Source organism: Rattus norvegicus, chromosome X (genome assembly GCF_036323735.1).
Source record: "Rattus norvegicus strain BN/NHsdMcwi chromosome X, GRCr8, whole genome shotgun sequence".
Taxonomy (NCBI): domain Eukaryota; kingdom Metazoa; phylum Chordata; class Mammalia; order Rodentia; family Muridae; genus Rattus; species Rattus norvegicus.
This window is the reverse complement of record NC_086039.1, coordinates 115,009,585-115,027,449: the sequence shown is the minus strand read 5'-3', so window position 1 is coordinate 115,027,449 and position 17,865 is coordinate 115,009,585. Positions and strand designations below refer to the sequence as shown.

Sequence of the window (17,865 nt, the reverse complement as noted above, 5' to 3'; positions counted from 1 at the left end):
GTTCAGCATCAGTGGGAGGAAAAGCCCTTGATCCTGTGAAGGCTCATTTCCCCAATGTAGGGTAATACCAGGACATTGAGGTTGGAGTGGGTGGGCAGGAATGGGAGCATCCTCATAGAAGCAGGAGGAAGAGGAGGACCTGGGAGGGGGAAGGGACAACATTTGAAATGTAAATACATGGGGTTGGGGATTTGGCTCAGTGGTAGAGTGCTTACCTAGGAAGCGCAAGGTCCTGGGTTCGGTCCCCAGCACCGAAAAAAAATGTAAATACATAAAATATTCAAAAATATTAGAAAGTCACCCCCCCAAAAAATAAAAGAATACAAACATGCCTGAGAGTAGGTGGCTGAGACAGATAATTTGCGTAGATGCCAAATGTATCATGCCTTTACTACTCTGTAGCTTACTTTTTCTTCATGGTATGAGAGTCCCAAGGAATATGTTCGTTTATTTGGGTATATGTTTTAGTTTCGTTTGTGTTACTGTGATAAAAATATTCCAGTGGAAAGCAGCATAGGGGAGGAAAGGGTTTGTTTGGTTTACACTTCTAGGTCACGAAGTCTTTCATTGATAGAACTCAAGTAGAGAACAGGAACTCAGAGAAATTTGAAGCAAAAACTGTGAAAGAGTTTAGGTTCATGTCTAGCAAGCTTTCTTACATAGCGCAGGACCTCCCACCCAGGTAATAGAACCATACCATAGTATCCCAGAAGCTACAGATGGTGCAATGTCTAAGAGCAATATTTATTTCTGTTGCAGAGGACCAAGGTTTTTCAGAATCCATGCTGTAGCTCAGCCCTCTCTCTAATTCCATTTCCAGGGAATCACCACTCACTTCTGACTTCTGCAGTTATTTCATATGCATGGAGCACATATAAACATGTAGGAAATAAAGCACACACATACTGATAAAATAAATACATCTAAAAATTTATTTTGTAATTTCAGTTCTGCCCACTTAGTATTAGAGAGCCTATTTGGGGAAGACTATTTCTCCTGCTCCCAACATTTCTAGTTACCTGTAGTTCTTTGTTTAGGGTTTCCCCTTCCACATTATCATTCCTATTAATGTCCTCATTGCTTAGGTCTTAGTTAGGCAGTATTTACATACTTAGATATATATGTATGCAACATATATGTATATATGTAGCAACAACGAAAGAAATAGAGACCATGATTTCAAGTGGGTGGCAGGGGAAGAGTTGGGGAAAGAAAAGAGAAAGGGGGAAATAATATTGTCATCAAAGAATATTGCAATTGAAGAACAATATCACAATTTTAAAGAATAATACTATAATTTCAAAATCTAAAAAAGGAAAAAAAAGAAATAAATTGTTTTGAAAAGATGTTTCTAGCCCTTGGTCCTGCCAAGGCTGGATGCCCTAGTCTTGGGGAAAGTCAAGGCAGAAAGGTGGGAAGGGGTGGATGGTTGGATGGGGGAGCACCCTCATAGAAGAAGATCAAGGGGAGATGGGCTAGGAAGTTTATGGATGGGAAACTGGGAAAGGGGATAACATTTGGAATGTAAATTAAAAATATCAAATTTAAAAAATTGTTTCTACACAGCTATGCACACAGGGCAATGTGATGTGGGCAATCATTCAATTGAGACTCACTTCTCAGATGGCTCCAGGCTATGCTAATTTGACAAAGGTAAATATTGCAATGAGGCCACTTGCTTCAGGATCCCGGTGCAGTTAGTCATGTTTCATGCGTGCTCATTCAGCCAAGATGCCTGAGGAGACCCAGACCCAAGACCAACCAATGGAGGAGGCCGAGACCTTTGCCTTTCAGGCAGACATTGCGCAGTTAATGTCATTGATCAGCAACACTTTCTACTCGAACAAAGGGATCTTTCTGAGGGAGCAGTTTTCCAGTTCCTCAGACCCTCTGGATAAAATCAGGTATGAGAGCTTGACAGACCCTAGTAAACTGGACTCGGGGAAGGAGCTGCACATTAATCTCATTCCCAAAAAATAAGATCGACCCCTCAGTATTGTGGATACTGGTATTGGAATGACCAAGGGTGGCTTGTTCACTAACCTTAGCACTATTGCCAGGTCAGGCACCAAAGCCTTCATGAAGGCTTTGCAGGCTGGTGCAGATATCTCTATGGTTGGCCAGTTTGGTATTGGATTTTACTCTGTGTATTTGGTTGCTGAGAAAGTGACTGTCATCACAAAGCATAATGATGATGAGCAGTGTGCCTGGGAATCCTCAGTTAGGGGATCCTTCACAGTGAGGACTCACACAGGTGAACCAATGGGTCATGAAATGAAGGTTATCTTGTATCTGAAAGAAGACCAAACTGAGCATTTGGAGGAAAGGAGAATAAAGGAGATTGAGAAGAAACATTCTCAGTTTATTGGCTATCCCATTACTCTCTTTGTGGAGAAGGAATGTGATAAGGAAGTCAGTGGTGATGAGGCTGAAAGAAAAGGAAGAGAAATTTTCACCTAATTGCAGAGTCCAGCACCCAAGGGGATATTTGTAGCTCTCAAACCAAAATGCCATCATTGTCCACACCAACTCCTTGCATTTGAACCAGGAACTCCATCTTAATTCTCTGTGCAACCTCGCTCTCATTCTCACTTCTGGGACCGCACAGAGAGTCAATCTCATCAATGAAGATGATGGAAGGCTTGTTCTCTCTGGCAAGCTTGAATATGTTCCTAACCAGTTTTTCACTTTCTGCCAGCCACTTAGACACAAGGTCGGAGGTAGAAAAACGTGGAGTTGTTTTCTTCTGTTGCAACAGCACTTGGGCAGCATTCAGAACTGCCTCACAGAAGCAGACTTCCAAGAGTTTGGGAGGAAGACGGATGACTATTCAGGAGCAGACATAAGTATCATCGTACGGGATGCACTTATGCAGCCTCTGAGAAAAGTTCAGTCGGCTGGCTATTCACTTCAAAAAGGTTCGTGGACCCTCAAGGGCTGATCCTAACTGCATAGTAAATGACCTTCTGACAACCTGCTCTCCAGGAGATCCAGGAGCTGTCGAAATGACATGGATGGATGTCCCTGGAGATAAACTCTTGGAGCCAGTTGTTTCCATGTGGGATATGCTGCGGTCCCTGTACAGCACAAAGCCCACAGTCAATGAGCAGGACTTGTTGAAACTGAAAAAGTTTATAGAAGATTTTGGTCAGGAAGGCTAAAACAGAGACAGCAAGAACATGTTTATGCTGCATTTCCTCTCTTTTGTAGGTATTTTGCCTTTCTCCGATGGCATTCAGATTATTTCCAGAAAACTCATTTACCCAGGGAAACATACGTGTCACTTGGTGTCCCTTAAGTCTCTGTTGTCCTTTTCCTATACTACCTGTTAAGTTCTCCAATTCACAAACATTGTCAAATGGTAAGGAGGGGAGCCAGGGGCATGTGGAACAGCAGAGTGGGGGCAGCAAGGAGCCTCACCCTGCTTAATGGACAGCAGCTAAGATTCTCATGAGCACTTGTTCAAAGAGCAAGGCCTTTCTTTTCCTTTTTTAAAAATGAAATTGAGACAGGGCTAAAGCTAATGATATATAAATGTCTTGAAAAAGTCTTTAAGCATTTTACCAATGTAAAGTTACTGCTTTATTAAAAATTAAGAATGGTAGAATCTTTACTCTCAGGGATGGGCAGCAAAACATAGAGCACTGTGAAGAATTTGGGTCTGTGGCACAGGCAGTGCTCGTGTTGAGTTTGTAGGGGGTTGATTTCTCCTGCATAGATTAAAATGATTCCCCTAAAGCTTTTATAACTCCATGACTCCTTCCACTGTGCAATTGAGACTTTCTGAGTCAGTCATCATCTTTGCCTTGTCTACGTCAGTGTCTTTTGTAGCCAAGATTGACCGAAAGAGGTGGCAAAGAAGTGTACAGTTTTTGAGAATTGTCCTGAAATACTGTAATAGAATCTTTAATATGAAAATGGCTTCCTTTTGACTTTGGGATGTTTCCTGTGGATGATGAGGGTGTGTGTGTGTGTGTGTGTGTGTGTGTGTGTGTGTGTGTGTGTATACATACTTTTTAAAATATAGGCTAACAAGAGTCATATCTTTCACTTTTAAGTTCAGGGAGTAGTTTTTTCTAACCACACAGACATTCTCAGTGTGGTATTTCATGGAGCTTTAGAGACAAACTGGTATCTCACTAAGTAATGAAATATAAACATACCATCATGTTATTTTAATGTCTTCAAATACATGATCTGAGGGGGGTGTGTCACACACTTGTGTACCAACTCTTAGTTGTGCCTTGAACATTTGCATAGACTACCTGCAAACAATTACTAAGTTAACTAGAATTGCTATGCAGTTCTACCTTGCAAGTGCTACACAGTAACTGCATTTTAAAGTATATTTGCACATTTTACATGCTATACTTTATGATTGCCTTTGGGTTTTCTGTACAGATAATTTTTGTTGATATTCAATGAAAATTGTAGGCCTGAAGTATATTGTTCCTATGTGAAGTAAATTGCTATAACCTGCCCAAAAAAAAAAAGAAAGAAAGAAAAGAAAAAAAGAAAAGAAAAGGAAGAGAAAGAAAGAGAAGAAAAGGAGTTTGAAGACAAGCTTGAAATAGAATATGTTGGTTCTGATGAATAAGAAGAGAAGAAGGATGGTGACAAGAAGAAAAAGAAGAAGATAAAGGAAACGTACATTGATCAAGAAGAATTCAACAAAACAAAGCCAATTTGGACCAGAAATCCTGATGACATTTATGAATGAAGAATACGGAGAGATCTAGGAGATCTTAACCAACGATTGGGAAGAACATTTTACCTAAAGCATTTTTCTATTGAAGGACAATTAGAAATTCAGGCCCTTCTTTTTGTTCTAAGACATGAGCCTTTTAATGAAAAAGAACAACATCAAGTTGTATGTTGTATGTTTGCAGAGTTTTTATCATAGATAACTATGAGGAGTTAATCCCTGAGTATCTCAATTCATCAGAGGGGTGGTGGATTCTGAAGATCTCCACCTAAATATTTCCCATGTAATGCTGCAACAAAACAAAATTCTGAAAGTTATCAGAAAGAATTTGGTCAAGAAATGTTTAGAACTGTTTACTGAACTGGCTGAAGACAAAGAGAACTACAAAAAGTTTTATGAACAGTTCTCTCTCTCTCTCTCTCTCTCTCTCTCTCTCTCTCTCTATATATATATATATATATATATATATATATATATATATATATATATATATATATATAAACAAACCTTGGAATTCATGAAGACTCTCAAAATCGGAAGAAGCTTTCAGAGCTGTTGAGATACTATACATCTCATACATACTATACTTCTGGGGATGAGATGGTCTCTTTGAAGGACTACTGCACCAGAATGAAGGAAAACCAGAAGCGCATCTATTTTATCACAGGTGAGACCAAGGACCAGGTTGCTAACTCAGCCTTTGTGGAACATCTCCACTTCTAAGCACGGCTTAGAAGTAATCTATATGATTGAGCCCATTGATGAGAATTGTGTGCAACACCTGAAGGAATTTACGGGCAAGATCTTGGTGTCAGTTACCAAAGAAGGCCTGGAACTTTCAGAAGACGAAGGGGAAAAGAAGAAACAGGGAGCGAAAAAGACAAAATTTGAGAACCTCTGCAAAATTATAAAAGATATTTTGGAGAAAAAGGTTGAAAAGGTGGTGGTGTCAAACTGATTGGTGACATCCCCATGTTGTATTGTCACAAGCTCTTATGGGTGGACAGTAAACATGGAGAGAATCAAGAAAAAAAGTTCAAGCCCTCAGAGACAACTCAACAATGGGTGGACAGTAAACATGGAGAGAATCAAGAAAAAAAGTTCAAGCCCTCAGAGACAACTCAACAACTCAACTCAACAACTCAGGGTTACATGGCAGCAAAGAAACACCTGGAGATAAACCTTGATCACTTCATTGTTGAAACCTTAAGGCAGAAGGCAGAGGCTGACAAGAATGACAGCTTGTGAAGGATCTGTTCATCTTGCTGTATGAAACTGCATTTCTGTCTTCTGGCTTCAGTCTGGAAGATCCCCAGACCCATGCTAAGAGGATCCACAGGATGATCAAGCTTGGCCTAGGTATTGATGAGGATGATCCTACTGTGGATGATACCAGTGCTGCTGTAACTGAAGAAATGTCACCCCTGGAAGGAGATGACGACACATCGTGCATGGAAGAAGTAGACAAGGCTTCACTAGAACTGTGTGTTTGATGTTTACCTTCATTCCTTCTGATAATGTATTTTCCATAATTTTTGTGTATTTTTGTTAACATTTAAAACATCTGTGTGTTGTGAAAACTAAGGGGAAGGTAAAATTTCTACATGTGATACTGTGATACTATAGGTTTGACTCAAGAGGTTGATAGAACGTTTGTTGTAAGACATAATGTAACCTAGTGTTAATGTTAACTGTGGTCTAAGTGTTTAGCTGTTGAGCTGGATTCCTTAGTAGACCAAATTAAGATGGCTTAAGATTCATCTTAAAATTGTTTTTTCATTCGCTGTAGTTAATTCTTCATGTACTAGTCTTAGAAGTAAACACATGTTAAAACACTTGACAGAGGAATTCCCCATGTAGCTTGTTTTCTAAAGTACTGAAAACACAACCCTAAGTTTCCCTAGGTTTTATAACTCAGCACGGCTTGTGAATGTGGAAATAACAGTACCCAGTCTCATTCTGCTTTAAAAGGTAAGTAGAGATGAGATAAAATCTATTGCAATGAACTTGTCTTAGTCAGGGTTTCTATCCCTGCACAAATCATGACCAAGAAGCAAGTTGGGGAGGAAAGGATTCGTTTAGCTTACACTTCCATAATGCTGTTCATCACCACAGGAAGTCAGGACTGGAATTCAAGCAGGTCAGAAAGCAGGAGCTGATGCAGAGGTCATGGAGAGATGTTACTGGCTTTCTTCCCCTGGCTTTTTCAGCTTACCTTCTTACAGAAGTCCAGGATAGCACCACCTATAATGGGCCATCCCACCCTTGATCACTAATTGAGAAAATGCTTTATAATTAGATCTCAAGAAGGCATTTTCTCAAGGGAGGCTCCTTTCTCTGTGATAACTCCAGTGCATGTCAAGTTGACACACAAAACCAGCCAGTACAGAACCCTTACCAGCTCAATTTGTTGAGTCCTTTGTGTAGCTTCGATATTAGTTATTTTAAATGCCACATAGGACTCTTTTCTATCAATGTGTCTATACAACAATCTTATATAAGTGCTCTATTAATCTATATTTTATAAGTGAAGAAAGGTTGGCATAGAGAATTTAATTAATATGTCTTTGATTTTACCACCAAGTTGTGGGAAAGCAAAAGCTTTCAAGCAGGACAGTTTGTTTCATTTTGTCCTAATAATATCCTTGTTAGAGAATAAAAGGATGTCAAAACTTGTGCTATAGTCTCCATTTCTTTTTTTGGACAATTATTAGAATTATTCTATGCACTGGTCACTGTACAAACTGAAAATATATCAGTGGATAAAATAGATCTGAAGCTTAGATTCATTGGGAAAATGTAACTATTTAACATCATGTGTAATATCCTAGGTATGATTCTCAGCACTGTGTTTCCTATGTGGTTTAGCATGTGACAGGCCCAATATTATTATCCCAACAATAGCTGGAATTGCAAAAATTCCTCATTGCTGAGAAGACCTCTTCGTGAAGACAGGGGAGGCATAAATTTAAATTTATTATTGTGTATCAGTATATGATACACAATAATATGGGGATTATATGCATAGTATATTTTCATTCCTATATAAAATTGCTAACTTCTTCCTATCTTTATGATTAGAGATAGGCTTTTCCTTGTTAAATCAGGTTCCAGCTCAAGTTAAGATTATATCCTACCTGTGAGAGGGAAGATAGAACATTATCTTCCCTGAGGATTACATTTCAAAGAGATGGATCTTCAGTCCTGGAGGAAATACTTCTGAGTTGTGAGACAGGAAAAAAATCTTATTTAGTCACTAAAAAGGGTGAAGTGGAAAAGAATGAAGAAAGAGATTCCGAAAGCAAAAGGAGAAAGAAGTCATTTTTCTAATTTTAAATGAAGATACTTTATGCTCTTTATTTTCATCTATTTCATTTATATACATACCATCATCATTTAGTAGTGAGAAATAAGCATTTATATAAATCTGGACTTACATATTTTGGTGGTACTATTTTAAAAGAAAATAGTAAATGAACTTTGACCTAGTCTCACTGTAATTCTTTGTGGGATAGATCATGAACAATGAGCAAAAATTGGTTTCTTTTTGTCCTTTTAGAGATTGTATTTGTATCTCTCTCTCTCTCTCTCTCTCTCTCTCTCTCTCTCTCTCTCTCTCTCCTTCTGTGTGTGTGTGTGTGTGTGTGTGTGTGTGTTTATTCCTGTGGGGGGCACCACAAGAGGGTCTTAGTTCCCCTGGAGTTAGAGTGGCAGGTGGCTGTAATCTGCCTAATCTAGATGCTAGAAACCAATTCCTGGTCCTTTGCCAAAGCAGCAAGCAGTAGTACCCACTGAGACATTTCTCCAGCTCCAGGGATTGGTGACTTAATAATCAAGAGGAGGTTTCTCCTTTCTGCTGTTCCAGAAAGTCACAACATTAGCAGATATTTTGAAGAGCTTACCCTCACTCACTCAACAATAAGAAGGCTATTGCTTGAGCAAAATGAAGTGGAAAGCAAGTGATATGAAGACTTCATTTATAGCTAGAGTTACACCAAAACAAGGGAACTATGAAAATGAGGAAAACAGAAATTTCTTCTAAAATTGACATTTTAAATGTAGCAACTAGGCAACAGGCTGACAAAGAAAGTCAAATAACTGCAGGAAATTGAGTTCTAGAATGGCAGCCCTAACAATGGCTGAACTGACATCAAAGAAGAATTCATTACCCTGAACAAGTCCATTTATTCCCTGAAACGCCTTTGAAGGATTTCAATGTGGCTCCCTGTTTGTTTCAGATACAGTGAGCCACATAAGCAATTGTGTCATGATAGAAAAACGGCCCTTCAGGCAGTAATATTTCTGCAGACCAGTAAGACTTGAAATGAAGACCTGAAATATCCCATAACCAGGCTAGAGTTTGATCAAACTGCTTGGCTATGTATATTTCTGATCACCCCAACCCCTTTTCTTTCCCTTAATCATGGAACTATTATCAGTGCCTTGACAACAGAACTTAAATCTCCAGACAGCTGTCCTTCCTATGATGGCCACAGAGAAATCAATTCCTTTTCTCTTTCAACCATTACTCATCTGTGACTTCTTTCCCTTTGTGAAGTAGATGAACCTGCTGTTTTGATAGCTTTGGAGCCAAGCCATGTGGCTTAGAACTCTGATAAGACATCAGTAAAATAACCAAGGAAAATAATGAGGGAAGCGGATCAGTGTGAAAATTTGAAATGAAGAGTTCTTGAGACTAGCAGAGAAAATTCTAAACAAGCAGTGGCCAGCATGTCTCAGGCCAAAGGTAAAATGTTCTGCCTACTAATTAAAGTTTTGTATTTAGAAAGCTCCTTCAGCAAGAGTGTGTAAACAATTCTTACCTTCTGTTCTCTGCCTTGTCAATAAATGCTGATCATCCAATGGTTGAGCAGAATAGAGAATGGGGTGGGAAATCAGCTACCTAGAGAGGGGAGAGGAGAGCATAGACTCGGGGAAGATGGAGCAGTTGGAGCCAGAATGGAGTCGGATGAACCAGATAGACAATAATATACAAGTATCATGGAATGGGCCTGGGAAATAGCCAGAGTAGCAGGGAAAGTAGCAATAAATCATTTAATTGCTCAACTATCGAGCTTCAGTTTTAAATAAATCTCGGTTTCTCTGTGCAGGTATCAGGGACTAACTATATTTAAATAAACATTTATGTTAAGAATGATTAACAATCTAGATTTTTCTCTCCAATTAAGTATAATAAGTGCATTTTTTGCCATCCACCTGACCCACTTCTGTAGCAGTTGTTCAAAATTAGTGGATGTTAAAGAATTATTACTCTTATTATTTGATGATCTAAAGGAGGGCAGTTTCCAAAAGTTCGTATATTTGAAGCCATGGTTCTCATTTAGTGAAACTATTTGAGAAGCATTAAGAAGTGTGACCTTGTTGGAGTAGTTTTGTCAGTGATGGGCTTTGAAATTTTAAATGCCTATACCAGGTCCAAAATCTCTCTCTCTCTCTCTCTCTCTCTCTCTCTCTCTCTCTCTCTCTCTCTCTCTCTCTGTGTGTGTGTGTGTGTGTGTGTGTCTGTGTCTGTGTCTGTGTCTGTGTCTGTGTCTGTGTCTGTGTCTCTGTGTCTCTCTGTGTGTCTTTCTATCTGTCTTCTGTCTCTGTCTCTATCTGCAGGTCAGGGTGTGTAAAACTTTCAGCACCATGTCTTCCGGAGTGTTACCATGTTTCCTGCCATGATGATCATGTGAGCAAGCTCTCTATTAAATGTTTTCTCTTATGCAAGTTGTCTTGGTCATGCTGTCTCTTCACAGAATAGAATAGTAATTTAAATACAAGGTTAGAATAGGAAATGAGTTCCTACTATGTTTGTTTTATCTCCTATTACCAGATCTACATTGCTGACTGAATTAGAGGAGGATAAAATCTGCTCATTTCAAATATCCTCGTGGATTTTCAACTGCTCTTGATCAGAGAAGCTAACTTCTTCCCTGAATCCTCCTTTCAACACAAGTTAAAATGAATTGCATCAATATAGCTAAATGTTTACACATTTACATGTTCAAATAGAGCAGGAAAATATGTGTGTACAATAGTCAGATTCCTTAGGTTCAAATATATATATGCTTATTTGTGGTCTTAGACAAATCCCTTTGCTTTCCACACATCAGTGTCTATGTCTAAGAAGAGGGGCAAGTAAAACTATTTTAATAGAAAATTGCAGAAGCAAATACTTCTCTTTTACACGAAGAGGCTTCATGTGCTTGAATCATAACCAGTGAGTAATCTTATTTTTTAAACCTCATCCATGTAATGATAAATGACACCTAACATGTGTAATTATTTGGTGATTAACAGTAGTAATAAAAGTTTGTATAGACTGAGGCATGGAAAAATAAATTGGTTTATGGTTTCACTATGGGAGAGGTCAGCCATTTTTCTGGACTATCTTTGGTTTACAGCTGCTTCCTATAAATTCTAATAAAAGGCAGAGTTGCAAGAGAAAAAGCTAACAAGATTTATTTGATATAAATGAATGCTTTAGAGAAAAAATAGAAACCACAAAGAAAAAATGGCAAATAGGCATTATGTTCTACTCTGACAAAATGTAACAGCTTGTGGAGAGGTGACTACACAAATATAAAACACGATTTGGGGATTGTGTAAGGATAGATGTGTGCAGGATATGGTGCTAGGGTGAGGTGTTTCTGCAGCCTCACCTTACTTCTTTGTCTCTGATGATAGAGGTTGTTGTCCTCACCCTATGATAAGAGAGAGAGTTTTCTTCACAAGAAAATTCATGTTTTGCACTTAGGCATATAGAGGAAGAATAGATAATGGGTTCTGTATTTGGGCTTCCTTAATTGTCTATAGTGGAAAATAACCCATTTACCAAACTGTCATATTTTGTACATAGCATATTCCAAACCCCCTTAACCATGAGTACATGTTTTTGAAAGCTAGTTCTATGCCAGCTACTAATGTTCACAATTGTGATATTTGGATTAAAAACGAACAACATACTGAAATTTAGACGGAAGAACTGAGTACTTATAAGTACATTGTAAGTTTATCTCCTCACGTTTTCTCACAGAAGTACATCAAAGTGCTGTTGGCTTTGATTTTCCAAATCCTATTTTTAATAAGAGTTCTTAAATGTTTTAACCTCTTTTTTAGCCCACCACCCACCAGAGGTAGTGGAAAAGGAAGGTTATTAGGGTATGGGGGAAATAGACCTGTTTGGAAATAGTTCTTGGAGCAAATCCCATCTGAATTTTCAGGATGTCTGTCAGCAGTCCCTTTCACTAGTGTCAGAATAGCAAACACGAATTAGCAACATTGGCATGAACCAGCAGAAACAGCCAGGCCTCAGACAAATTCTATTTATACTTCCTCCAACCATCACATGTTCTTCCACAGGGCTTGCCTCAGCAAGACACCACATGAATCTATCTTAGTAAAACTTACGAGTCTTTGTATCAGCTGATATCACTCTGCCAATCAGCCTACCTCTGCAGAAGAGGCAAGAAGTTGCCAGAACAGTACCAAGAAGTTTTTTGGTATGCTTCTTTCTATGAAGTCAGGACCGATGACAACGATTAAGAAATGGCAAGGCCATTACCATCCAGTGTCATCCCCTATCTGTTGGATCCTTCTTAACAACATGTGTTCTTTCACTTGTTTTCTTTAGCAAAACATCCTTTCATCTGAGTTCACGTCAGGAAAACACTCCTTCATGTCTCTGCCCCAGCAAAACACCATGGGACATAACTGGCTTTCCAAAAAAAGCATACATTTCCACTTCAGAATTCGGTGTTATTATTGGGGTAATTCTCTTACCTTTCCACACAGCCTTTGTAGAAATAATATATTAAACATTGCTACACACAAATTTGGATATGAACCATAACTACCTGAGCATTCTAGTACCTAAATACCTGATCCTGGAGCTCTGAAGCCCATTAGAGCACTACCTCATCCTTACCCTAAGGATCATCCACTAAGCCTTCAATTACACTTGCTTTCTGAAGAGATCCCCTTTATCCTCAATACAGTTGATACGATTAAAAAGTAGAATTTATGAAGACAAACTCAAGGAATTATCAACAGGTTTTTTTTTGTCTTGGAATGCTAGCTATTCATACTTTCTTGGGTTCTTTTGGAAGAGTTAATTCTTTTTTCTTAAATGATTTGGAGATTATAAACATATTCTCCCCTTCCCATTCCTCATTTAGAAGTCTCCTATATACCGTTCCTCATTCTCTTTCAAATTCGGGGCTTCTACATTGTTTTACTATTTGTTATTGCATGTGTATATGTCTATACATATTTATTCCTAAATATAACCTGTTCTGTCCTGATGATGTACTATTTACATTTTCAGGGCTGATTGTTAAGCATTGGACAAGAATTATATCCACAATAGAATTATGTCCTGAAAATTCTCACTACTATTTTAACCTCATAAAAATGAAAGCATGATCAATGTCACCTTCTTCACCAGAAATAACAGCACAGTTTTCATTTCATAAGGCAATTGACTTAAAAATCCCACTACTTAGTACTAAACCCACCAAAAAATGAACCCTTCAAAATACCATGTTGAAGTTTAAAGGAGAATTGTAAGATATACATTGAAAAAAAGCAAAGGAATTTTTTATGAAAAATCCAACTTCTTATTAGATTATACTCAGCAAATAGTTGCAGGATGCTCAGTATGGGGCAACTGAATTAGAGAGAGATGTATTTTTTCTTGCTAGGTCATGCATCTTGTTACCAGAGGGAAAAAAGAGCATTATCTTCAGCTTGACACACTGCACCAAATCCTCAAATACTCATCTGCTTGGAATCCAGCTAACGAGCTCGCCAAGGGGTTTGTTTTACTGAGATAAATGTGTCCCTATGGAAGCTTCTGTATAATCTAAATGACCAGTTCTTTTATGAAACAGGAAAGAGAATCACTGACAAAGAAATCTGAAATTGATTGGATTTATAGTTTGGATTAGATCTCTCAGTCATTGCTGTTAAAGGTAGCTTTAACGTGTAATATAGGACAGTTCCATATCACAAACGTAACTGAAATCTATTCACCCAAACATACTCTTTGCAAAATGAACCCTCAATAACCCTGCCAGCACTCAGGAGAACAATCTCTTACCACCTGCTCTTTCGCTTTTATTAGATCTGTCAAAATTTCGTTCTAGTAAGATGGTTATAATTTTAATGTCTCTGCCAATTGGAAAAAAGAACACAAATGTGTTCTTCATTGTTGAAGTCATTTCTGAATTTGTCTCTCATCTTCTTAAATTAATCAATTTTAGTTTTAAAACTGAGGTCTCAATATTATCACTGTACTACCAATGTAGGCTTTCAATTAATGAGAAATAATAATTATTGTTTCTTAATTAGAAAATGTATATCTGTCAAATAACATTATTTAAAAAATATATTGATATACATCAAAATTTAAATATACTCAGGTGTATGTGTAAGATGTATAATAAAGTATACATATACATTTATATGCATATGAACCCCAATATTTGACAATTGTTTCTGAAATATTCCTAATAACAAAAACCAGGAGAAGGGGGTATGTTAAGTGCTCAAGTGCATCAGGGCAGATAAGAAAACTACAAAAGTACTGAGCATGCTGTAGTATGGGATGAGTGTCATTGTTATCGGAGCTGAGTATCATTCACTATGAGGGACAGATTCTAGCCTTTGGTGATCTTTATTTTCTTATTACTTCTGAGAAAAAAATGTTAGATGATTGAACATAAGGGTGTATAGCTCATAAATGTTGAGACCATACAGATGTTAAGATACGCAGCCATGCTCACAAGGTTCTATGCAATTAAAATAGCAATAAAATTCATGTGCATATTGTTTCTGTTTTTAATTAATTAATTCAATTTAATGTGTATGTGTTTTGCATACATGTGCAGCATGTGTACGCCTGTTACCTGCAGAGGTCAGGAGAAGGGGCATAAGATCACCTAGAACTACAGTTACAGATAGTTAAGTGCACAATGTGGATATCAGAAACTTAACCTGGGTCCTTGAGAAGTGCAACAAGTCCTCTTAGTTGCTGAATCATCTTTCCAACCCCTTGGGTATCTTGTTTCAATATTCTTCCTCCCCACAGTTACTGTTTTGCTACAGTAGCCTCATTCAGAGAAAACTCTCCAAAGCCCCTCCTTTACCAGAATGAGCAAAACTTATAACAAAAAAGGAAACAAAAAAGAAGTAGAAAAGAACGTAAGAGGGGAGGTTCGCAAAGCCAAGTTTAACCATGCTTTCTCAGGCCGCATCAGACTCCCTTAATGTTACAATTTAGTAATATATTCAGTGTGGCTTATGCTTGTTTTATGACTGCAAATCTTGAAAAATCAACTCTTTTATACATTTCTGTTCTGTTAGTTTGTTTAAAGTGCTTTCCTTTCATTGAAGTTAGGGTCAAGCTAACTTTCAAGTTTTTAATCCTAATTTTCTTGAACTCTTTCTGTCTATCTTTATCTGTCTCCTGAGAGACTACACACTCACTCCTCCCTCTTCTTGTTGTGGAATTTCAAAGAAATCATTAAGTCTGATGTTCTCATTTTATCACAACAGTCTCAGTGCTGTCACCAGAAGTTTACTTGCTAAATTTCATCCTATGTTCCATGACTGAATTGGAATCTTAGAACATTTTGTGGCTTCCCAAGGTAGTATAAATACATGAAAAAAAAACTGATTACATGGCACCCCTCTGACATTCTATTTCTTACTGCTGATTTGCAGAAATACATTCAACAAGTCCACTCCACGACATGTTTTTCTAAAGGTGGCATCCATTTAATTTATCAAGTTATGTTTATTGATTCCCGAAAAATTGCAAGTTACATTTATATCAAGTTATGCTTATTCATGTCAGAAAAAAAATCTGACGAGTCAATATTGGGTAATCTAAGTCTAAGTAACCTTCAGAATAGCACGAGATGTGCTGTAATGGAAGCAGTTTGAACTAAGAAAGTGCATCAGAGTACTAAATACAGATCATATAAATTCCTTTAATAAGGAAATTCCAGTAACAAAACAAGTTTCATCATGATCCGTAACGATAAATTTTTTGCATGTGTTGTTTATGTGTGTGTGTGTGTGTGTGTGTGTGTGTGTGTGTGTGTATGGGGGTGTGGGGAATGTGTAGGTGTGCGTTTGTGTGTGTGTGGGGTGAGTTTGTAGGTGTGTGGGTGTGTTGGTGTACATGTATGTATTTGTATGTTCAGGTGCTGTCCTTACCTTCTACCATGTTTTAGACAAGGTTTCTTTGTTGTTTGTCAATGCCTAACTGACTCACAACCTTTCACAAGTGCACCTTTCCATAGGAACACTGGAGTCACAAGAACATTGCTACCATGCCCATCTGTACTTGATCTCCATGATTCCCCACCAAGTGCTTTACCCATTCAGCCATCTCTTTAGCCAAGAATTTAGAACATTTTAGAGTTATTTTATTTTTTGAGATTAGAATATAACCAAAACATTTCCCTCTTCCCTACTAACACCTCTGTATATACCTCCTTGCTCTGTATCAAATTTATGGCCTCTTTTTAATGAATTATTTTTTCACACACAAACACACAAACACACACAAACACACACAAACACACACAAACACACACACACACACACACACACACACACACACACACACACACACAGCCTGCTCAGTCAGTGTTTCATATACCTATTTTAACTCATACAAAATGACCTTTACCTAAAGCACTCTTGGAACATCCTTTCCATACCTGTGTCTCAAAATTTCTTCCATTCATTTCTTAACTCTACATCCTCTCTACACCCTTCCATGCTCCCTTTTTAATGTGTGCCCTCTTTTTTCATTATTAATACATGCATATATGCATATGCACACACACATATATTTCTAAATATAACTTGCTTCTTTTGTATGGTGTTACTGGTATATATATTTTTCAGGGATCACTCTTTGGTATTCGATACCCAATATTTGTTTGCTTTTCCCTGGGGAAAACTATTGCTTTTTGTCTCGGAATTCCTTAGTTCCCTGATGTTCAGGGATTCATGATCTCCATGGAGGTCGCATACCAGATACCGTGATTTTTAACAGTAGAAAATTACAGTTATGAAAGGACAACAAAAGGAAATTTATGGTTGGGATCCCTATAACATGAGGGAATGTATTAACAGATCACAGCTTTAGGAAGTATGAGGACCACTGCTGTACGCCTTTGTTTAGGGGTGATACCTCCTGGAATTTCCCTGTCCTCAGTCAGTTTATGGTGACACAATGACGTTGGTGAGCCTTAATTGATAATGTTAGTAGCTTCCTCTGTTTTATTTTGAGCCATGGGGTAGTCTTTTTGCAATAAAAAATGTCTATAAAAGCAAGGAAATGAAGTAAACAAAGTAGTGTTAAGAAAATAAGCCTCAAGATTTGACAAAATATGGAAAAAAAACTTGCAAGGCAGTAAAACATAAAATAAAAGAACAAAAGGTTTGGAATAGGGAAAGATTGAACAATTAGCGTAGCATTATAGTAAGAAGAAGTAAGCAAGAAGAATGGTTATATTTACAATCAACCCTATATCCTTTATTACTTACATGTGATAATAAGCTATAATTTAGTATAGATATTTGTTTAGATTAAAAATACAAAGTTCTGATCTTGATCAGTTTAAAGTACATGTATGTATTTATGTATACATCCATATACACAAGATAATGTTCTATGATGAAAGCAGTTTCACCTAGGCAACTCAATCACAATGAGGTCCAAAAGGATAGCTTTTGCTGTGATGTTGAATTTGGAGAGTTTAATCTGAAGTGGTGACTATCCTTAGCAGCAATCCAGAAATTATGGCCTAGTAGGAATATGTGTGTACCAGGGAGGTGAATAGGAGGGTTAGCCTCAAATTCTAGGGAGCTAGAGATTTGAGAACATTGTGTACCTAAGATTAAGACATAGGAGGCAGACATACAGAAATACAAAGATGTGTGTGTGTGTGTGTGTGTGTGTGTGTGTGTGTGTGTGTGTGTGTGTGTGAGAGAGAGAGAGAGAGAGAGAGAGAGAGAGAGAGAGGAGGGGGGAGAGGGAGAGGGAAAGGGAGATTGAGAGGGAGATTGAGGAAGATCAAGAGAAAGATCATATGCCATTAGTACATGGCACTAAAGTAAATGTTAGGATTTCAAAA

General features: G+C 37.8%; 1 pseudogene; it reads left to right on the top strand.

Annotated features, from left to right (window-relative positions):
* Window positions 1–1,516: 1,516 nt before the first annotated feature.
* Window positions 1,517–8,319, top strand: Hsp90aa1-ps6 (heat shock protein 90 alpha family class A member 1, pseudogene 6; annotated as a pseudogene).
* The last annotated feature ends 9,546 nt before the right edge of the window (window positions 8,320–17,865 follow it).